Source organism: Ascaphus truei, chromosome 2 (genome assembly GCF_040206685.1).
Source record: "Ascaphus truei isolate aAscTru1 chromosome 2, aAscTru1.hap1, whole genome shotgun sequence".
Classification (NCBI taxonomy): Eukaryota; Metazoa; Chordata; class Amphibia; order Anura; family Ascaphidae; genus Ascaphus; species Ascaphus truei.
In genome coordinates this window covers 340,722,611-340,747,926 of record NC_134484.1, presented here as the reverse complement: position 1 = coordinate 340,747,926, position 25,316 = coordinate 340,722,611, and the positions used below count along the sequence as shown (strand labels likewise).

The following is a 25,316-nucleotide window of genomic DNA, read 5'->3' as shown; positions in this document are numbered from 1 at the left end:
TGCAAGACTGTTTCCATTGTTCTACTTGTACTATCAGTCTAAATAACCTTAGTGTCCACACGGACTGTAATTTGACCATACATAGCCGTTTCCACTTGTTTTAAGAGTATCTCTCCTCCATTTGACATGTTATTGTGGGAGGAGGGACTTTCTCCCTTGTGCCCTTCCCCTTAGCAAGTGTTTGTTTTCAGTCTATTATGGCTGGTTCATGTGTATACTAGACCCATTTTCCTACTAAATGAAGTATCTATCTGCAGTGACCCACAGAGGCTACGATTTCACATACTTATTCTGAGTATGGATATTATTATAATATAGTCCAAATTGTAGCGTGGTCGTGGGAGGGGGGGAGTTCGCCTAGGAATTCCCTTCCTACTAGTAGGCTCAACTCCTATTTTTACTAGGCTACCCGAACTCGTTACCACCCTATTTTGGGGTTAGTAACTTTTGCATTAAACTACGCTTCCACTGTTTGAAGCTCAGGTTCCCACCAGGGAGTTTTTAACACCCTATGTTTTAACTTTGTAATAACAATTAAAGGTGTTTTTAGATCCTCCATCATATCATATTGGATGTTCTTAGTTCTGGTCAATCTATTGGTTACACATTATTTGTTTTACCAGGTAGTCCATTGGCCAAATCTGGGCTGTCGGTCTATCAGTCTTTCTAGTTGTTGCTACTACTAGTCATCAACCCAATATTCTAGAGATCCCTCAAGTACTTAACGCGTGTCTAAAATAGGGTATGTTAGCACATAGCTTGTAATTCACAAAGCAGCGGCAGGTGTGTGGCTTGTAAGCCAATTCAATGCAAAGTGCTTAATGCAAATACTGTAGTATATCTACTGCCATATCTCAAACAATGGTGGGGTGGGAATGAGGAAGTTGGCCAACAGTATTGCCAGTTACATGTGTTTTATACAGAAAGCCATAAATATTACTCTTGACCAGCGGTTCTCAAACCCTTTGCTCATGGACCACCAGGAACACCAGGTTTTAGAAATAACCAATGCACTTACAGATGTAGCAAGGTAGTGAGGACGCAGGTCCAAGTAACAGTGCTCAGTAAGATTGGGACATATTTGTAATCCATATATCAAGGCGCATATATCATAGTGTAGAAGGAGGCAAAAATAAGGCTAAAGGAGATATTGGACCCAGTGTTTTGAGTAACAGTGACCATTCATTGACTCATAACTGTCCATACAGTGGAGACAAATATAAGCTTAAGCGTAAAACAGTCTCATGCAGTACCCAATAGAACAGAGATCTGTCACTGTACCACTGTTTCTGGTCAGCAACTCCCCATAATTAATAAGGGGAGAAACAATACTCACAAATAGCTGCTTCCTTGTGGTGCGTGCATCACGCTATGTTGTCTTTGCAGAAGAAAATCCTAGGATTGGAGCGGAGCACCGCAAAAGAAGGTGGGGGACCAGCAAGGTGTGGGTTAAAAAATGATTTATTAAAGAACATGGTATAAGGGGACAAAAACAAACACTCTGACGCGTTTCAGGCAAAACGCCCTTTATCAAAGAGGTGATTCGCGTCTTCTCCCCTCCACAGTCTTATAGACGGCTCCTAGCCCCAAACAGTAGTGACGCCGCGTCAATTTGGCGCGAACACACAGGAATCAATATCATTGGACAGGCTCTCATCCAATAGGATCTCTAAGTTTGGTAGGTGCGTCTCATATGGTAGAGGAGTGACGTGCAGAACTCACGGGCTCACGAACAACTCCCCACCCCTAAACAACAATGACGCTGTATATATTAGGAGTGGGAGCATATCAATGGATCTAAATAATGGAGCTCTCCTCCAATCAGGTCTCTATAAACAGTGGGTGTGTCTCATGGGAGAGAGGAGTCTCACAAAGACTGCCAGTGGGGAAAAACTTATTTAACATAGAACAAATCAATAAAGGAACAGTAAAAAGAAAAAAGGAATGACAAACATTTAAAAGAACAAATAGAATTAATCTGCGAATAGTGTCCTTCTCTACAGATGATGACACAGACAGATGTCGGGACCATACGGAATATGAAACCCGAAATATGAGACATCAAGGAGAAGCGTCTACCTCATATGATCTTAGAAGTCAAAAGACTTAAAAAAACCATTCAAAAGGAAAAGGCGCTTGAACAAAAGAAGGAGCTTTAAAGAAGAGAAAGATCGATCCTTAATACTTAACAACAATGTCTTGAATATTTCGGGTGTAACACTCACTGAGGGGGAAATGGCTGTCTTGAACAAGGGCCTTAACTTTGCCCTTATGGATGATTTTAATGTGTTCAATACAGTCATTGACCTACAGAAATACGTTAGGAAATTGTCATTAAAAATATATTTTTCATCTAGAAACACGGTTATTCCTGAGTCTCCTCCATCGGATGAAGAGATATTTTGGTTCCCTGCCATGTGATTGACGAGGCTCGGGAAGATAGATTGTCCTTCAGAGAATATGGGGTACTTCAGGACATGATAGATTTGACTACAGAAGAAGGAGTGTCAGACTCTGAGGATACAGAGGATCAATTCTTGTTCCTAAGCGGTTCAAAACATACTGAATTTAGAAATAAATCCATTTTTTGTCCCTCTTTCTCCAAAGGTCCACATCTTGAAACATTCGAGAAGCTAGTGGAGAAAGACTTACAAATTCTTGCTAAAGGTTTCAAGTTCACCACTTCTCTCTCCGATAATATGTCCAAAGAGGAACGTTCGCATCTATATTCATTAAAAAAGAGATCTGATATAGTTATAAAAAACGCGGACAAGGCAGGAGCAGTGGTGATTATGCATACAGATGCTTACCGTATGGAAGCCTTAAAACAGCTCACTAATACTCAGGCATATTGCAAGTTAGACAGAGACCCTACGCAATCATATCTGGCAGAGATTCGCGATTTATTGGATCTGGGCAGGGAGTTAGGAGTTCTCACGAAAAAGGAATCGATTTATCTTTATAACCCATTTCCAATCGTACCTATTTTTCACCATCTCCCAAAGATCCATACATCTCTTGTCTGCCCTCTTGGCAGACCTATTATATCGAGTATTGGATCTTTGGGAGATGGTCTATCTAGGTACGTGGATCATTTTTTACAGACCTTAGTTAAAACACTTCCCTCCTACTTGAGAGACTCCTCTGATTTGCTTGTAGATATTCAGAAAATCAATTGGTTGAACAATTTTATGTGGGTCACACTTTATGTGACCTCACTATACAGGATTATTGATCACACTTTTGGCACTAAAGCTATCAGTTATTTCCTTAATCATTCAAATATACACTTGGCACAAAGCACTTTCCTTTTAGATTCGGTTATGTTTCTCTTACAGCACAATTATTTTATGTTTGACAAACAATATTATTTACAGTCACAGGGGACAGTTATGGGCACGTCATTTGCACCCTCGTATGCAAACCTTTTTATGGGATTTTGGGAAACCACTCACATTTTCGGTGACACTAACCCATTTAGAGAACACATTATTTTTTATCGCTGTTTCATAGATCATTTACTGTTTATTTGGAATGGGGATAGGGATACACTTCACGCTTTTTTTGAATATCTAGAGGCAAATACTTATAATTTGAAATTTACTCATTCATATCATGACACACATATCGATTACCTCGATTTACATTTATATATAGATGTTGGTCAAAAAATACAGACTATCATATGTAGGAAGAAAAACTCCAAGAACTCCCTGCTCAGATCTAATAGTGCCCATCCTAGATCACTTATTAAGGGCATTCCCAAAGAACAATTTCTTAGATTCCGGAGAATATGTTGAACAGAAGAGTCCTTTTTAATTCAAGCGGAAGAACTTAAGAAAAAATTTGGGAGTCGTGGTTATGGGGAGAGAGACCTGGAAGTTTGCCTTTGATTATGCATTAAATATGGATCGGAAAGAACTTTTGACTAAAAATAAATCAAAACATTATAGTCATGATAAAAAGAATACTCATATACAAAACGATGCAACTAACCAGTTACCACTTTTCAAAACAAGCTGAGCAGATTAAATTTATTTTACAAAAACATTGGGCAGTCTTAAAATTAGATAGAGATCTTGATCTTTTTACCAGTTCAAATCCAAGAATGGTTTTTAAGAAAGCAAAAACTATTGGGAATCATGTATCCCCTAGCCTATACTGTTCAGCTAAAGATAATGTTAAAAAATTACCCAAATGATTTTTTGCTTGTGAGAATTGCAATCTCTGCAGATATGCAAAATCAATCAAATCTGTTAAGAATATTTACACTAATCAAATATATCGTATTGAGTCATTTTTGACTTGCAATACGAATTTTGTTATTTACTTGCTTAGATGTGCCTGTGGGAGTGGCTATATAGGCAGGACGATTAGAGCACTTAAAGTTAGAAAAAGTGAACATATTCGGAGTATCAAAAATCATGACGATCGATTTCCCGTAGCACGTCACTTTACCATCTGCCCTCTAGGATCACTCACCACATTGTCCTATAGTGCTATAGAACACATACACATTTCTCCAAGGGGAGGAGACAGAGAAGCTTTATTAAATTGTAGGGAGATGTTTTGGATTTATGCCCTTGGGACACTAGCACCCAAGGGCATGAATCAGGATTGGGAACTTAAGCATTTTCTTAAGTAATGTCCCATTCATATGCATTGAATATCTGCATTAGTGTTATTCTTCCATAAAACCATATTAAAAATGAAGACTATTTAAAAATGTATTGTTAGCCTTAAAATTATTTATATTGATTACCTATTTGGGGATATCAATATGTACTATGATTATATTTTATTTATTTTCTAATTTATAATGGTTATACATCTCCTTACTTTTCTCCTCTTTCCTTCCATAATTATTATGCACTTGAAATAGATAGATGCATATATGATAACGCTTATTACATTAATCTGTTGTTTCTCCAATTACATTTATGTGATTTTATAGATATGTGTGTTCTGAACAAGTTGCATTTATCTTTGTACTTTCCCATTGGTCCTCACCTATTCAAGAAACTGATTCGCAGATTAATTCTATTTGTTCTTATAAATGTTTGTCATTCCTTTTTTTCTTTTTACTGTTCCTTTATTGATTTGTTCTATGTTAAATAAGTTTTTCCCCACTGTCAGTCTTTGTGAGACTCCTCGCTCCCATGAGACGCATTCACTCTTTATAGAGACCTCATTGGAGGAGAGCTCCATTATTTAGATCCATTGATACTGTATGCTCCCACTCTTAATATATACAGCGTCATTGTTGTTTAGGGGCGGGGAGTTGTTCATGAGACCGTGAGGTCTGCGCGTCACTCCTCTACCATATGAGACGCACCTACCAAACTTAGAGATCCTATTGGATGAGAGCCTGTCCAATGATATTGATTCCTGTGTGTTCGCGCCAAATTGACGCGGCGTCACTATTGTTTGGGGCGGGGAGCCGTCTATAAGACTGTGGAGGGGAGAAGACGCGAATCACCTCTTTGATAAAGGACGTTTTGCCTGAAACGCGTCAGTGTTTGTTTTTGTCCCCCGATACCATGTTCTTTAATAAATAATTTTTTAACCCACACCTTGCTGGTCCCCCACCTTCTTTTGCTGTGCTCCGCTCCAATCCTAGGATTTTCTTCTACAGATGTAGCAAGACTGCCGGTTTTGGGGGCATGGAAAAAAATGTGCAAAACCTGGGCCAGATCGCGGCCTGAGAACAGCAAGGTTTGGGGCCTAGAAGTATTAACGCTGTGGGGGTCCATGCTTTTGAATGGACACTTGATAGGCTATCTGCAGGGAGAGAATATCTGTACTCACCTTCTAGATGAGCTGTGCAGCCGTCTGCCTCCATCTGCAGTCATCTCTCCATCTCTCCGGCTGCAGCCATCTCCCCACAGCGCTGAAGGTACTGTAAGATGCAGAGCTGTATTTCCTCCCCCGGGTTTCCCTTATGGGTCTCTACATTATGAGGGAGAGGCTATATGGAATATCTGGTCATCTAACATCATCAAGGGGACTGAACAGTGTTTTGTGTCCTGTCCAGTCCCCTTGATGATGTAGATGACCAAATATGGTAGGATGGATCAGTTCATAACAGGTCATTTAATCTTGATGATTCTGTCTCCAAACATGCATCATTTTTGCCTAATCAGAATCATTACGCCTAAACTTTAAAAAAAAAAAAAAAAAACTCAACATATATTGTGTTGTGATACACTAATACCCTCTATATTTTATCTTACTTGAACATTTATCAATTTTTTTTAACAAACTGCCGTACATTAATATATTCTTTAAAATGTATAGCTCAGAATGTTAGTGTTCCCAACAAATTATCTTTAATCAGATCAATAAAAACATATGGAAAATGGAGAGTAGATGGTCTTAAGAAAACAAATATAATAAACTTAATTACGCATGGATTTCAATCCCCCTGATAAACCAGTAGTGTACATCTGGGAAAACATAATGGTATTTCTTGTGCGAACATTACCATAAAACGACAGCTTATGCCTACAATATATCTCTATTCAGTGAGTTTGGAAAGTCTATGTTTTTATAAATATGGTTTTAGTGTACACGACTTCCATTAAAATTGCAATACATTTTTGAAAATCTTTTTCTATATAGGAAGTACAGCGCACAAACATGAATTTCCTTAAGGTACTAATTTCTGTCATCTGCTGTCACAGATGGGAACATTTGAGTTGTCACATGTGGATATGATTAGGGATGGATGGATTTGTTCAAAATCCTCCAAACGTAAAGATAATAATTAAGAATAAATATTGGTTTGTACAGTAAGCTATGTGATTTGCTACCCAAGGTCACGTATTTGTGATGTCAGTTGGTGCTCTTTTTAGATCAAACCTATATTGAGAATCTTTTTAACAGTTATTAAAAAGATTACCTGCAGCAGCAGCAGAGAAAGACAGAAAAAATTAAATTAATGTTATGTGTTTTATTTGGGCCCAACTAGTTTGCCCATTTGTACTGTACAATAAAATGATACACTTTACTTTATGGGAGGCCTTTAATTGTTACTTTCCACCCCTTGTGGGTTACTAGTAGTTCATCCCAAGCATTCTTCAATTCATTGAATATATTTGTCCCCATAACATTTACTGGAAACTTTTCCACGCTTTTCCTAAAATTGTAGTCATAGCTAATGACATAAACCTTTTTTTCTACATAGTGCACAATTGTGAAGTGTTGACTTCCCTTTAACTGAATAGAGTTGACACTTCACTGAAGGGGTTGAATTGTAAAATTAACAGACAGGGAGAAACATTACAAAAAAAATGATGGTGTAGAAGAAACCCCATATCAGCATTAAGGCCTTTTTTTTTTTTTTGTATCCAAGACCATTTTCATTTTGAGTACACATGTTTTTCCCTTCTGAGTACTCTTAATCAATCCGCTGAGGATTTAGATTTTTAAGTCATTTATGGAATGATCTGACAGTAAGTGGTGTCCCATTGGAGGGCAATATCTTCCTTCTTCATGGTGTGTTATTGTGTGTGTGTGTGTCCAGTAGGCTCATTCTCATTTGATTTTTGGTCTGATTTTACCAGTGGAGCATCCTTGGTCACATTTGCTGCATTAAATCATGGATGCGCAGCAGTATGTTCCATTAACATTTAATGTTCTATGCTTGTGACTGGCTGTGGGATCTTGGCATTTTTCCCCCCAAAGTTTTCAGTGTGTTGTTGCATGGTCTTGTGCTATTCTCAGAGTCCTTGAGTTCGTTATGAAGTTTTCGGTTTACTAGTTTCTGTCTGAGGTTTGGTGGTTGCCGGAACGCAAGGATGGGAGGTTTGAGGAAGATTTATTTTAATGTCACATCCTCTGTCAGTATGGGTTGCAGATCTTTGATTATTTTCACATTCCCTTATTTTTATGTGGTATGTGTGTGGTTTTTTCTTTCTTTTTCAATTGGAGCAGGTGTTGTCGTGGGGCTTTTAGTGCAGATATGATTGTTTTGGCAATAGTGTTGGCGTGTATCCCTTCTGTCTGAATACGGCTGTTTCTATTTAGTACCAATCTTTACAAATAATTTTCTTATCTGTTCAAAATCACAAAACATTTATCAATGCTAAAACTTTTAACAAAATCAGCCTTTACTTTTACAATTCACCATGTTTTGAAATGAATCCAATATTTGTGGATCCCACTCAGGTAATCATGTACAGTCCTGTATGAGATCTCTAGGAAATCTGCCAAGAGACAATAGATAACATTCAGCCAAATAAGTTCGCCTATGCCCTATCTTTCAGGAATTACACAGTTGTACCAGATAATGTTCCAAAATATGGACACAAGGCTGCTAAAAATGTAAATTCATATTCATATGACACTATTATAGTAAGGGTGAAAGGGATCATCAGAATTCCAGGGATAAAATGTTAACAAAAATGCTAAATCTAATATGATTTTCTTATGAATTCGGGGGAATATCAATCAATTTTGTATATAATAAAGGGTAAAAAGCTGTAATATTGCACACCAGCCTTATGTTGAACATATCAGCATCAGACACAATGGTCATTAGACACAATGAGAAAAATGAGGATGTCTTTCAATCAGAACTAAGAACTGTCCATACTAATGGAGTAACTCCATTGTAGAGTCATTGGTTTGTTACTGCCTTGGAATTGGGTGAACCTGGTTTGAATGCCAGTGTCAGCTCTCTATGTGAACTTGGACAAGTCACTTTAACTCTCTGTGCATCAAACGTCAAAAATTAGATTGTCAACTCTTCAAGGCAAGTATTCATTGTGCCTACCTATGTACAGCACTATATATATTTTTGGTAAAACATTTTATTATTAAATAAATGAATATTGTCAATGCTATAGAAGAACAATATTCTAATTAATATTTGTGTGAACATTATTCATTTGACCAGTGAGGGTAGAGAGACTATCTGATCTGGGGCTCAAGGTCCTTGGTCCCAATATACAGTAGAGTAGAACAATGAAAGGGGAAAGGTGGCAGCAGAAGCCAGACAAACACAAGAATTTACTGTCCAACTCACTGTACCCAACATTGACAATTCTTTACTTATTGACCTGTGTCATGTTAATACCTTTAACCTATTCAGTTGTGGTAACAATACAGCAACCATGCTGTGCAATAATACCAAATATGACAAGTTGTCTGGGTTGCATACTGTAGCTCAGATATTTGTTCTCTCCATCAAAAAGTAGAAGTTGTGTTCGTAAAAGTGGTATCTACGACTTTAGTAAAATCATATGAATGAGATGATTATAGGGTATTTTATACTTTCAGACTCATTTGAGTTTAAAATAAATCTCTCTCCCAGCCTTTAATGTCACAAAAGATTTATGAGTTGGACATACGAGGCACCCAAATAAGTTTGGCCTGTCCTTGTCACCAGGGCCACATTTTGAGCATAAAAACAATGCATTTGAGTACCAAAGTCCGAATTCATCAGTGAGAGTTTAATACCAAATAACATGAAGATTCTCATATTTCAATCTCACAACTGTAAGGAATCCACACCTCAGTTTACTGCTTACCTTGCCTTGCAGACCTGTGCAGTCCTGGAACACTCCCTCTGGTATCTACAGCAGCTGTGCTAGCTGTGACTGCAGCCCCAGCCTGGGATCAGTCATTAGACCAATGCTGTCACACGCCCCTTCTGCTATTAGTTCGCCGACCTTTAAATACTTCATTCCCACAATACTTCTCGGCTGAGCATAATTCCTTTTGGACGTTACTTGTGTTCTGCCACAAGCCATCTGGCTTGTCTCCTGCCTTACTAATGATTTTGATCCACTCTAGTTTCTAGTTCTCGTCTCTAGTTCCTGGTTCCGGTGGCCTGCTGTTTCTCGACACAGAGGCCTGTTTTCCTGTTTCTCAAAGGCGTGCTGCTTCTCACGCAGAGGCCTGAGTTCTGCCTGCCCGGATTCTGCAACCTGCTGCACTCACCCGTAGCAGAGGTTACTGTTCGGATCCAGTGGCCTGCTGCTCTCTCCCTTCGCAGCAGCCAGCTTGGGACTTCTGTGCTGAAGCACTGGTTTACCAATGCTGCCTGGCAGTGTGCCCACTCCGGTCAACCTTCTCCTTGCAGAGACCGGTACCATGGGCCATGGATGCCATTCGCGCAGAACCCGCTCTGTCCTTCAGCTATTACGCTGAAGCGGGATCTACTTGACTACCAGTTGCCGAAACTCTGCCTGGATAAAGTTTACCATGATGTCTCCAATCCTGACCCTGGCTCGTCCACTGACCCTGCTACTGCACCGACACACTTTATTCGAGCAAATACCCAGTATGTACCTGGCAGATACCTGGAATGCGCCGCTCCTCACCTCTGACAAGCCCCGTTGCATTTGCGTTCCCAGCCTGGGTTCATGCCTGGCTGACGGGCGGCTGATCTGTTAAATGATAATGATTAGGATTTAATAGGCTGCAATGCTTCGCGTGTCTACCAGATGGCATAAATTCATGAATTGTAATGCAGTATATATATATACTGTGCAGTATTGCAGCCAGCGGGAATAAAATGCTTCAATCCCTGCCTGGAAAATACCTCAATGCACTCGGGCAGAAAACAGTCACAAACCTCAATACACCCGGGTATACCCGAATTCGTGAGACTAGCCAAGCTCGAATAAAGTGTGTCGCCAGTGTATGTACGACTACTAAATGCGCAATCCGGATCCAAGAACGTGGTCTCAGGTCGGTGATTATATAACCCTATTTCAGCCCCGCGGTCCGGTCCTGGTTTGTGGCGAGCACAACCGTGACTGTATGCTCAGCCCCACAAACTCAGACCGCCCTGTGGTTAGGGTTGGTATGTTTCTATCTGAAATCGTGTCCCGGCCTGCGGACCAGTCCCAGTTTGGAAACCAGTATCTGTGCGAAATACTACCCCTGATTGAAGATCAGTTTATGTATGAAGGTTTAACCCCTTTGCAAAGACAATGCCGTAATGATCTCATTATTAAGGCTTACTGCCCCAAGGACTTAAAACAGTCTCTGGCCACTTGTGTTCACTCCCCTGGTTCCCCTTTAACCTGGGATAACGTGTACCCTATGGAACTGGCCGATGCCCAAGAGGGACTCTATGCCCTGGCCTTATCATTGGACATTCACGTAGTACAAGAGGGCGCCCTCTTCATGTTGGCTCAGGCTCAAGATACGCTCCATGTACTTTCCTTAACATTAGACATTTACATAAAAGAACAGGACCCACTCCTTTCCAGCTACGCTGCTGTTTGGCAGTTCCCCTGTACTACCAGTCCAGTTGCTAAACCTGTGGGGTACCTCCCTCTCCAAAAAATTACCTTTTTATCCCTCTCGGAACCTTTTGTTGCTCCTGTTATTTCCTCTGTGTTGGAAATACTCAGTACGTACCCAAAGATTTCGATCCCAAAGCCTGGTTTACTGCTTGCCTTGTGATCTTTTATACCAATACCTGGCAATGCACCCACGCAATAAAGAACTGGATAATAAAGATCATCCCTTAGGTGCATCAGAGTCCATGAAAGAGTCGCTGCCAGAATAGTGTAATAGTAATGAGGAAACTTGTGAAAGCAGCTGGCCCAGCATAGGGCACCAAATGTTGCTTAACTCACGGTTGTGGGGAGTAGTGATGTGTGGATCTTTTCCTCAGCGTCTCTGGCCGTGGCGTTGCACCGCCAACCCCACCGCAGCTGGAAGTCTGGTGGGGCGGTCACGCGACCGGCGGTGTCCTCCTCACTGGATGATGAGAGCGGGCCGTGAAGTTCCACGCCAGCTGAGCTTCCAGTCCTGGCAGTGAAGCCGTTAGCTCCGGCATGCAGGCAGCATGCTGTAGGGTGGTCACGTGACCGGCAGCTCTCCCCTCCGTGGGCGGCGACTCAGCGGCGTGCAGTCCAGCAAACAAAACTGTATGAAGTCCTCCAGCAGCAGCAGGAGAAATCGCGGAGCACAGCCAAATAAACAGGACAGGGTAAACGTGGGTGGTGACTTCAAGAAGGTTTATTGAACAGACAGGTACAGCTGCAGGATCATCTGACGCATTTCAGCCCGAGGGCCTTTGTCAAAGAATGATCAAGCAGCATGGGGAACACATACATATAGGTTGTGTTAACACAGAACACCTGCACAAGATACAGATCAGGTGGGGTTAAGTGATCAACAACATACCCATATATGGGGGTTAATAAAAGACGTTTAAAAACAAGGAAGTGCCAGCAAAGCATGATCTTATTTCAACATCTAGACAGTGTTGATCAAAGTAACATATTATCAATATAATAGAAAACACTTGAATGGTGTCAATAGATATACAGATGCTTATTTGGCTCAGAATAAAAATGTAACAAAAACATAAAAACAAACAGTTGTCTGGTGTCAATTGTTTTAATTAAATCTATAATACATCACAATGTGGATATCTCTGTTTAAATTGTTTTTAGATGTACAAGATAAGCAAGATGTATATGGTGTAATATAAATCATTACTGAACTGGTTGAATGTCTAACCTTGAAAAAGAACAAATGGGGAGGGGGAAGGGGAGGGGTGTGAAGGGGGAGGGAGGGGGGATGAAGGGGAAAGGGAAGGGGGGGGAAGAGGGGGTGGGGGGGGGGTTGAACTGAGGGACCTATAACAAGATGTAGATAACAATACTTAGTCATGTAAAAAGTGCTGTAATTCCCAGTCCACATTTAGACCGTTTGGTTGCAATGTATCTAGCTGAAAAATCCATTGCATTTCCATTTTATTCAATCTATTGAGACGGTCTCCTCCTCTGATGTATGTTGGAATATGTATAATACCAAAGAATCTAAAATTCCTTATACCACCATTGGGGCAGTTTGCAAAATGTTTGGATACTGGGTGAAATAGGTCTTTTTTAAGTATCAGTCTGACATGTTCAGATATTCTGATATGAAGTGGGCGGATGGTTCTGCCGATGTATTTGGCATTACAGCCACACTGTATAGCATACACCACATAACTTGTGTGACAATTAATGAATGTGGGGATTCTATAATTGGACACTGTAGACACTGTAGCTATTCTTTTGGTAGGAACTGCATATTGGCAGCATTTACAAAACCCGCATTTAAAGAACCCCTTGGGAATAGTCGAAATACGTGTTGTGGGTAAGGACTGGAAAAGGCTTCTAGAAAGGGATGTAGCCAGGGTATTGGCTTTTTTGAATGCAAATCTAGGTTTTTGTACATAGGGTTCTAGCTCTGGATCTAGTTTTAGTATGTTCCAGTGTTTGGATATGATGTACCGAATCTGTGATGCCTGTCTGCTAAACTTGGTTATGAACAGGGGGTTCTATTCAAAAGAAGTTTTATTCCGCAATTTTTTCTTTTTCCTTTTTAGTAGCGCAGATCTTTCAGTACAATCCGCGTATACAAAGGCCTGTTCTATATCCATGTTAGAGTAACCTCTGTCAGCAAATTTAAGGCTAAGGTTCTTAGAGTGTTGGAGAAAATTGTTTTGATCCGAGCATAATCTTTTGTAGCGCAAAAATTGCCCTACAAATTGCCCTACAAAGCCAATACCCTGGCTACATCCCTTTCTAGAAGCCTTTTCCAGTCCTTACCCACAACACGTATTTCGACTATACCCAAAGGGTTCTTTAAATGCGGGTTTTGTAAATGCTGCCAATATGCAGTTCCTACCAAAAGAATAGCTACAGTGTCTACAGAGTCCAATTATAGAATCCCCACATTCATTAATTGTCACACAAGTTATGTGGTGTATGCTATACAGTGTGGCTGTAATGCCAAATACATCGGCAGAACCATCCGCCCACTTCATATCAGAATATCTGAACATGTCAGACTGATACTTAAAAAAGACCTATTTCACCCAGTATCCAAACATTTTGCAAACAGCCCCAATGGTGGTATAAAGAATTTTAGATTCTTTGGTATTATACATATTCCAACATACATCAGAGGAGGAGACCGTCTCAATAGATTGAATAAAATGGAAATGCAATGGATTTTTCAGCTAGATACATTGCAACCAAACGGTCTAAATGTGGACTGGGAATTACAGCACTTTTTACATGACTAAGTATTGTTATCTACATCTTGTTATAGGTTCCTCAGTTCAACCCCCCCCCACCCCCTCTCCCCCCCCTTCCCTTTCCCTTTCCCCTTCATCCCCCTCTCCCCCCCAACCCCCCCCCCCTCCCTCCCCCTTCACACCCCTCCCCTTCCCCTCCCCACACTCCACCCCCCTTCCCCCCCCTCCCCATTTGTTCTTTTTCAAGGTTAGACATTCAACCAGTTCAGTAATGATTTATATTACACCATATACATCTTGCTTATCTTGTACATCTAAAAACCATTTAAACAGAGATATCCACATTGTGATGTATTATAGATTTAATCAAAACAATTGACACCAGACAACTGTTTGTTTTTATGTTTTTGTTACATTTTTATTCTGAGCCAAATAAGCATCTGTATATCTATTGACACCATTCAAGTGTTTTCTATTATATTGATAATATGTTACTTTGATCAACACTGTCTGAGATGTTGAAATAAGATCATGCTTTGCTGGCACTACCTTGTTTTTAAACGTCTTTTATTAACCCCCATATATGGGTATGTTGTTGATCACTTAACCCCACCTGATCTGTATCTTGTGCAGGTGTTCTGTGTTAACACAACCTATATGTATGTGTTCCCCATGATGCTTGATCATTCTTTGACAAAGGCCCTCGGGCTGAAACGCGTCAGATGATCCTGCAGCTGTACCTGTCTGTTCAATAAACCTTCTTGAAGTCACCACCCACGTTTACCCTGTCCTGTTTATTTGGCTGTGCTCCGCGATTTCTCCTGCTGCTGCTGGAGGACTTCATAATGCACCCACGCACCCTATACCCTCACTGACCACTACCTGGAAAACCCCTGGAGGAGAAGACCCTCTCATTTCCTAAGTGCAGATGTCAGCAAATACTTTTTCTGTCCGGAGGGTTGCCCTGGTATACTCGATCAACTATAGGTGCCTCTTGTCCTGAACTCTGGTACCATTACTAGGGACTGGGCTCCCAGCGGGGGGCCTTCTGCCGCTTCTGCTCCAGAACCCCCTGGTTCGTCACAGCCTTGGATTTCCAAGCCATTTCGCGTGGCGAGCCATATCCAATGATTTCTCTACCACCACTCTCATATCCTAAGTTTGTTCTCGCCAATGAACTGCTGGTTTATGGATCCCCTTCTCACCTAAAACAGTTTAGGAATAACTCCATGTCTCTGAGGCCAATGAGTGCCCACGAGTCTCTGGACCACAACTCTACTCTCCATCCTAGACAATCCCAGAACAATTCCAGGTCCCCCAACTTTAGGACTGGATATGTTTGTACGGAGATCTCACCTGAAGTGGGGGGTACTGTTAGGAATCCACACCTCAGTTTACTGCTTACCTTGCCTTGCAGACCTGTGCAGTCCTGGAACACTCCCTCTGGTATCTACAGCAGCTGTGCTAGCTATGACTTCAGCCCCAGCCTGGGATCAGTCATTAGAGCAATGCCTACACACACCCCTTCTGCTATTGGTTCGCTGACCTTTAAATTCTGCATCCCCACAATGCTTCTCAGCCGAGCAAAATTCCTTTTGGACGTTACTTGTGTTCTGCCACAAGCCATCTGGCTTGTCTCCTGTCTTACTAAAGATTTTTCTCCGCTCTAATTTCTAGTTCTCGTCTCTAGTTCCTGGTTCCGGTTGCCTGCTGTTTCTCGACGCAGACGCCTGTGTTCCTGTTTCCCGAAGGCTTGCTGCTTCTCTCTACGCAGAGGCCTGAGTTCTGCCTGCCTGGATTCTGCAACCTGCTGCACTCACCCTTAGCAGAGGTTACTGTTGGGATCCAATGGCCTGCTGCTCTCTCCCTTTGCAGTGGCCAGCTTGGGACTTCTGTGCTGAAGCACTGGTTTACCAGTGCTGCCTGGCGGTGTGCCCACTCCAGTCAACTTTCTCATTGCTGAAACCGGTATCATGGGCGGATGCCATTCATGCAGATCCCGCCCTACAGCTATTACGCTGAAGCGGGATCTACTTGACTACCAGTTGCCGAAACTCCGCCTGGATAAAGTTTACCCTGATGTCTACAATCCTGACCCTAGCTCTTCCACTGACTACGCTGCCCTCTCCAGTCCCGACCCTGCTATGTACAACTACGAACTGCGCAATCCGGATCCGACAACGTGGTCTCAGGTCGGTGATTATATAACCCCACCTCAGCCCCGTGGCCCAGTCCTGCTTTGTGGCGAGCACAACCATGACAACAACCTCTTTGAGGAGTCTAATAGGTGATAAGATATTGGGCTTTCTACTTTTTAATTCTATTTTACGAATCTATCTGCATTTTATATCGTATGTTTTTATAACATTCCTTTTCTGTAAACAAGCACTGTACACTTTTTGTATATGAAATCTAAAGTGCAGTCAGTACTGTCTTTGGGTTCTAATTGAACCTAGTACCCTTTTGAAGAGATTTTCAGACACACATTTTTCGACATTGGAAATTTGTGTTAATAACATATTTTTTCAGTAAACATGGGACAAAGGACTCTTGGTAAGGGTAAAACCTTCAATTATGCTTCCACCTCCAATGATAATTTAAGTGTAATGTGATGGGTTTTGGGGAGTGTAAGAGACCTGTGTAGAGGTATACTCAGGGACACCGATTTGGGGAAAATTAAACATGGCTTTATTTAGCCTGTCACTTTAAACAGCTGTTGAAGGCAAAACATATATACAAAAGAAACAAACACCTATCCCTTGTAAGGCTGGGGTGAGGAAGCACCCTTCCTAACTATAACTCAAAGTCTCAAGAAGTACCTGTATGCAGGGGCTCTTTGTGGCAGTCTCTGAGTCTAGATGGGTGTCTGTTGAGGGCCAACCTCTGGCAGGTTCCTGGGTCACCTGTGTCCAGGAAAAGTGGTCTGGTGTCTTATCAGCACAGCTTTGTGCTCAAGACTTCTCCTCTGTTTGCACAGCGTGTCTGTGCTAAGGAGTCTCTTGGTCTGTCCCCAGCAGGGGTTCTTTACCCTCCTCTGATTACCCAGGTTGACATGGTTAATTAACTTGTTGCAATTAACCAGTTCTGCTAGGTTTCTCAGACCTCTAAAGGCAGCTTTATTTAAACAGGGAGATGTCCCTGTTACAGGGAGATATCTCTTTTTTTCGTGCTCTGTGGGGAGGTGAGTTAGCTAAATAGCTGAATGTTTCAACCCCTTTCACATACACAAGTTTGTTGGAACAAGACAATCTTAGTAGTTTGTTTCTGAATAAGGATTTTGGCTGGTTGTAGTCACTCAATCTTCTTACTTCATTGGATTGTAAGTGGATACAGCAAGTTATTCAGATTTGCACAGATTGGAGTATTACACGTTTGTCAGTCCTTGGTATATGCATTTAACAACAAGCCAACCCCCAGAGACATACATATGTTCGATGTCTCTTTCAATCAAGCATACAGTGGCAGCCGACCTGAGTCTAAATTGGCTGGATCCGCGATTTTCAGATTATCCCGGTTATGTGCGGTTTTGTGTCGTTTTTGCCCGGAGTGAACTGCGTTATTTTCGCGCTCGTGATATTAGCATTTTATTCTCGCTGTCTGCAATACTGCAATGTCATGTAAAAACTCAGGGGGGCATTTGCGAGCTGTTGTCTTGGAAGTCTAATACCTTCGCGGTTCAACCTACGTCAGTACACAGTCCGTGTGTGCGCGGGCAGTAATTGTAAATTTGCATATTTAAAGTATACATGCATTTGCAGTGCTGTTCTGCAGTACAGTATGTCTCATTTGAAAATTGTTGAAACGCATAGGCGTGTACTGTACTGTAACAGTGTCACATTTCGGCATATATTGTACAGCGCTCTCCCCTCGCTTGGGATAATTAACTGCACTGCAGGTATTTCAACTTCTTATCTTCTGTGCAATGCAGTACATCTCTTCCACACCATTCCTTTGAACGTGTGTCTGGTTTCAATCACATTCCTGCTTGACAGCAGGAATTTACTGCGCATGCGCCTGTAACTTCGCCCACCACTGCTTGCTTGAGTGAGTGAAAAAAAAAATGTTATTGTAATTTTTTTACTTTTATTTTCTCCACAAGCCTGCAAAAACCATTTTACTATATTACGATATTCAATCTGTGCTGTAGCTTTTGTCTGCAACCCTGTGCGTTTGACTGCACATGGTTGATTTGTGTGCTTTTTATGTAACGTATTTGGGGGTGTATTATTACGATGAACTTCCTTTTGAAATTAAAGTATGTCTTTAGCTTTGAACTTCATGCGGCTTTCTTTAATTTTTGGAATCTTGCCATTGTATTTTTAATCCGTCCATAGCCGAGCTTCAAAGCCTCACTGCGCCTGCGTGTAATCCTTGTTCAGAGGGGAGATATTTAGCTGCTTAGCTGCTTACCGTGCATGAGTCACTCAACCCCCCCTCTCCATAGTCATTCGACAGACACCTCCACAGAGTCATTCATTTTCTGAAGTTTGTCATTGTGTTTTTAATCCGTCCCTAGCCGAGCGTCAATCGCCTCACTGCGCCTGCGTGTACTCTAAGCCTCTTTGAGATGGGAGCTAGCTGTTTACTGCGCATAAGTCACCCAACCCACCCCCCCCTCTCCACAGAGTCCTTAATTTTCTGAATCTTGCCATTGTGTTCTTAATCCGTCCATAGCCGAGCTTCCAAGCCACACTGCGCCTTTGTGTGATCCTTTTTCAGATGGGAGCTATTTAGCTGTTTAGCTGCTTATTGCGCATGAGTCATCCAACCCCCATCTCCACAGAGTCGTTAATTTTCTGAATCTTGCCATTGTGTTTTTAATCCGTCCATAGCCGAGCTACAGTACAAAGCCTCACTGCGCCTGCGTGTAATTTTCTTTGAGACGGGAGCTTTGAGGCTTTGTTTACGGCAACGTTTTGGAAAATCCCTTCTCGAATTTGATTTGCACAGAGCATCACCTTGATATTATAATAATAATAGCATGTTTTTGTATAGCGCTATTAGTTACAGTATACGTGGCACTTTCCAGATACATTTTGCAGGCACAGGTCTCTTCCTGTCCCGTGGAGCTCACAATCTACTGTATGTTTTTGGTGTCTGAGGCACAGGGAGATAAAGTGACTTGCTTTTTATGTACTGTATTTGGGGGTGTATTTGGGGGTTTATTGATCAAATTATTATGAAGAACTGCCTTTTGAAATTACTGTACTCTACAGTATGTAATTTCTTTGAACTGCAGCACAACTAATCCTTCATCCCTCCTCCACGCACACACAAACTCTTTACGACATACACCTCCACAGAGTCATTCATTTTCTGAAGTTAGTCATTGTGTTTTTAATCCGTCCCTAGCCGAGCGTCAATCGCCTCACTGCGCCTGCGTGTACTCTAAGCCTCTTTGAGATGGGAGCTAGTTGCTTACTGCGCATGAGTCACCCAACCCCCCCCCTCTCCACTGAGTCATTTGACAGACACCTCCACAGAGTCATTCATTCTCTGAAGTTAGTCATTGTGTTTTGTATCCGTCCCTAGCCGAGCGTCAATCGCCTCACTGCGCCTGCGTGTACTCCAAGCCTCTTTGAGATGGGAGCTAGCTGATTACTGCACATGACTCACCCAACCCGCTCCCAACCCTTTGAGGCTTTGTTTATGGTAACGCTTTGGAAAATCCCTTCTCGAATTTGAAATGTAAATCTGATATGCACAGCATTGTGAGAATTGAGAGTAAAAAAAAACATTAACTGATTCATGTTGTTTTGTCATTCATTCTTATACTGTAGGAGTGGGGGGGAGTGGTGGTTGTCAATGATTATGATTATCAGGAATGTGAATAAATATTTATTTTATTTCATCAGTATCAAAAAAAATACAAATATAAAACTAATCATGAATAATACATAATGCAGTCTTTATTAAGTTCTTCTGGCAGATTAAAATTGGATAAACATTTAGAAAACATTTGTAAAACATGGAGAAGCATGAATTATGCACATTTATAAGAATATTATGTAATAATATATATACACTGTAAAGTATAATATATGTATACTGTATATATATATATATATATATATATAGTAATCTGTACATAGTAATATTATTTTTTCCGTCGTTATCTTGTTCCTCATTCCGTGTACAGTACAGTAGTTCATTGAGAGAGGAGAGGTTTTGTGTACATCAATACTGCTGTTTATATACTGTACATTTGACTGTACAAACAGATTAGACTGGACACAACCCCCCCCCCCCCCAGGACACCCTTTTTTCCTGAAACGACAAGAAAACAAAAAATTAGTGCAGTTACTGTATGTGCGTACTGTATTATGGCATTGTGTGATATGTAGTACTACTTTAGATGGCTGGTGCTGCTTTCTCTGAAAAGAAAAAAAATGACCAGTTAGTAGGCAGTTACTGTACTACTGTCAAACTAGTCTACTGTATACTGGAACTACTGTATACTCTGACTACTGTTAAATACTACTGTATGTGACCTGATGGCTGGTGCTGCTCTCTCTGTAAAGAAAAAAACTGTAACTACTGTACTGTATACTCTGACTATTGGGAAAGAAAAAATCTGTGCCATACTTACCTGTATCATACTGTACTTACAATACTACTGCACAGTACTACTTTCCTGATGCTTGCCCATTACGCCCAATCACAATGGGCAACACAGTCGCAATATGGTCTATTTATTTATTGCAGCGTTCCATGGTGAGTACATCGTTCCAAAAACTCATTATACCTTTCAACAACTCGTCCTTTTTGGAGGGTATCGCCATTTTCCGAATGTGGTCCTACAGCTGGGGCCAGACCATTTCGATCGGATTGAAGTTTAGCGATTTGTCATTGGATAAAAAGGACAATTAGTTTAAGAGATACAGTACACAGTAAAAACAGTGGGGAAAAAATGAGACACGGTCTACTGCACTTACTCCGCTGGCGTCTTCACCCAGTTGATACCGCGCTCAAGGATATGCGCTGTTGACGCGGTGTGCTTTGGATCGTTGTCCTGGTAGAAGCGGTGACCATTCGGGAACTCACGTGTGATGTATTGCACTATCTCGGGCACAATGTTGTCTTGGAAGAAAGCTTTATTCAGGATTCCTATAGCAAGAAAAGAAAAGTGCTCAAAAAACTGCACAATAGTACAGTACAGTGCATACAGTAAGGCTACACTAGTAAAGTACAGTGCATAAGGCTACATAATATTTGATATATTTTACCTTCAAAGATGACAATGCATCCTGGTCCACGTCTAGAGATGGCACCCCACATATGCAGCTTCACAGCGTGTTTTGGCCGCGGCTTCAAAGATATGCGGCCTTTTTTGTGGAATGCAAAGCTTGCAAATCTCTCCAGCGACACAATAGACTCATCAGTGAAGATGCAATCCTGGAAAGTCTCCCCACTGTCGATCCATGCCTGGGCCTGGACCACTCTTTTGATTTTGTTTGCGTCCCGTATCATGGGGTACGCTCTGTAATGACAAGCAATAAGTAATTTTAGCGGTACAGTACAGTTTCCTAAACAACACTTTTACCTCCTGTACTGTCGAGTACTAACCTCAAACGTCCATATTTCCATCCAATGCTGCGTCTCATCTTCTTTATGCTGGTCTCGGATACAGCGAGATTGTGATTTTCCTGCAGAGTGTATTTGACCCTTAATGCACTCCTCTCATCATTCTCCTCACTTAATTTGTCCACCAGAAGAGTTGTCTCCCTACAATGTAAAGAAAAACATTCCGGTGAGTAAAAAAATTAGAGACAGTAGATCAAGAGGATACAATATATTGTTCTATTAATACAGTATGCAGCAATATAAAACTGTTGAAATATAAATATAAATATACAAAATATATACACTGTTGTAATATAAATATACAAAATATATACACTGTTGTAATATAAATATAAATATACAAAATATATACACTGTTGTAATATTAATATAAATATACAAAATATATACACTGTTGTAATATAAATATACAAAACATATATACTGTTGTAATATAAAACTAAAATATTAGATACAGTACTAACCTCAAACGTCCATATTTCCATCCAATGCTGCGTCTCATCTTCTTTATGCTGGTCTCGGATAGAGCGAGATTGTGATTTTCCTGCAGAGTGTATTTGACCCTTAATGCACTCCTCTCATCATTCTCCTCACTTATTTTGACCACCAGAAGAGTTGTCTCCCTACAATGTAAAGAAAAACATTCCGGTAAGTAAAAAAATTAGAGACAGTAGATCAAGAGGATACAATATATTGTTCTATTAATACAGTATTCAGCAATATAAAACTGTTGAAATATAAATATAAATATACAAATTATATGTACTGTTGTAATATAAATATAAATATAAAAACTATATACACTTTTGTAATATAAATATACAAAATATATATACTGTTGTAATATAAATATAAATATACAAAATATATACACTGTTGTAATATAAATTAAAATATACAAAATATATACACTGTTGTAATATTAATATAAATATACAAAATATATACACTGTTGTAATATAAATATACAAAACATATATACTGTTGTAATATAAAACAAAAATATTAGATACAGTACTGTAGATGTACAGTATATTTTTGGATCAAAATTTTTTATCAAAGTTTTATGAATATAAATATACAAAATATATATACTGTTGTAATATAAATATAAATATACAAAATATATATACTGTACTGATATAAATATAAATATACAAAATATATATACTGTTGTAATATAAATCAACAGAAATAACAAAAATATTAGATTTAAATGAAAAAATTTTTTTTTTTAAAGTTGTATAAATATACTTACGCGTTAGTTACCCTTGGTGCCCTTTTGCGGTCTTTTTTTTCCCCGTGTGCATGATAGCTCACGGTGGTTGCTGGCACAACGATGCCACAAGTAGCTAACCTGCGTTCGATAGCAGCAATTCGGTGTCCGCTCATGTACATGTCCTTAATTCGCATGCTGAGCTCCTTGGAAATCTTTTTAACAACCATTGCTGCGAGTAGAAAGAAATACAAACACAAGAATGTATATTCGATGTTTAGTCGATGTGTATTCAATGTGCAGTGAATCCACAAAATGGATGGTGTATTTATACGGTAATGACTCACATTAGAGTACGCCCACTTTCAACACCTGTACCTGGTCGCCATGCATAAAAGGTTACACACTTTGCATAGCCCACCACTCGATGATCTTTATCTGAACTTGCCCTTGTCCAGATACTGCATTGTGCCACCTGCTTCCATGGAGCAACCCCGATTCTACAGACGCAGGAACCCACTCGCATCTGCCGTGCCTGTCAAGCAGAAAAAGCGAAAGGCGGTTGCCGTTTCCACGCCAAGGCAAAAGCGACAGGCTAAGGCCAATAAAGAAAACCTTCTGCTGACCCCAAAGGCTAAGGGTTTTCATAGATGTCAGCCTTATTATGTCAAGAAGATATACGGTGATGTACTCTCGATGCAAAACGATTGCAGCCAACCCATCGAACCCACAGACCACTTCCTCAAATACGCTTCAACAACTCTGCCGCCGCTGTCCCGGAAATCTTCAGCCTGTCTTCTCCACCCCTCATCCTTGACGCTGCTGCCGCCCTCACAGAAACCCACAGGCCATCTTCTCCAGTTCTATCCGATGACGCTGCCTCTGAAATCCATGGGTCACTTTCTCCTTTGCTCTTAGATAACTCTGCTTCTCGCCCAGAAATCCAAAGGTCACTTTCTCCATCCCTCTTCGACGACGCTGCTGCTTCTCCTCTACCGGATATCCACAGGTCACCTCCTCCACTCTTCTTCGACGTCGCTGCCGCTTCTCTCCATGGAACCCCCATCTCATCCTCCGTTGCACCCATCCACCCAGATGTTCACACGCCATGCCCAAGAAGCAGCTCGTTAGACCGGATGCTGAATAGGATAACTGTGGATCTCCCCGGGAATTCTATTGTGCTATCAAAGATAGATCTGCTTCTGGAGACAATGCTAAATGTGGAGCAACGGATGCTACACATGGATCAACGGATGGATCGACGGATGGAGAAGATAGAGGCTGACATAGCAGGCATACATTATTTGCTCGGTGTTAATGTTTTTACTTGCTGTCCACACACATAGGACCTTCATAATTCCAGTCCCAGAGGGCCGCAAACAGGCACGGTTTTCAAGGTTGTCCTGAAAACCTGCCCGGTTTGCTGCCCTCGAGGACTGTAGTGGTGCAGGTCTGACTGACAGTTTTGCACACCATCCCACTGTACTGTATATGTTTCTTTAATAAAGGAGATGTTTCGTTTGTATACTGTATTTTATGAATAAAGTTTTTTTTGTAATCACAGGTAAGACCATACTGTTGTGCTGAACTGTATTGTACTGTACATGTTTTGACCTGCTGTACTTAAATAAAGGAGATGTTGTTGTGTGTTTTTTTACTTGTATTTATACAGAAATGTTTTAACTTGCTGTCCACACACACAGGACCTGCACAATTCCAGTCCCTGAGGGCCGCAAACAGGCACGGTTTGCAAAGGTTACCCTGAAAACCCGCCCTGTTTGCTGCTCTCAAGGACTGTACTGGTGCAGACTGTTTTGCACACCATCCCACTGTACAGTATATGTTTTGACTTGCCGTTCTTTAATAAAGGATATGTTGTGTTTTGCTTATTTTATGAATAAAGAATTTGTTTTTAAAACATGTGACTGTAAACCATACTGACTGACATAAATGTTTTCACAAATGTAGCAGTAAACCATACACCTGTTGATGTTTTGAATTGCTGTGCACTTAAAATGTTTGTACATTGTACAGTACTTGTAAATAAATGTTTTTGTACTTACTCCACCAATAAAAGAACATGTTGATTTGTTTTACATTGTTCCATTTGCTCTTTTGCTACTGTAACAAAATACAGTGTTTCTAGAATGTCGAGGCATACTGCACAGTATACTGTAAGCATGCTCAGTATAAAAAATAGAAGACACAAACGGTACTGTACTGTATGTACTGGCACTGTATACTGTAGAAGACACATAATGTATGTGATACATGTAGAATAAATGCATAGTTTTTATTTTTTCGGGTTTATTACACAGTATACTGTACTGTATATAAAAAAAGTATTATACAGTATACTGTATGGCCAGAAAACATCAGCATACTGTTTCAGGTACAGTATTCTATCCTAATCAATAACTACGGACGCTAAACTGTAGACTCCGGTACGTGGTTTTTTAAATCCGATTCAGCAGGCATTGTTACACAAAGCGATATTATCCATCAAAATCCCTCCAT

At 40.6% G+C, this 25,316-nt stretch overlaps 1 protein-coding gene across 2 annotated transcripts in view; it reads left to right on the top strand.

The window, feature by feature from the left end:
- Window positions 1-25,316, top strand: part of CNTNAP2 (contactin associated protein 2) — a 1,988,831-nt gene that overhangs the window by 1,160,403 nt on the left and 803,112 nt on the right. The window lies entirely within an intron of this gene.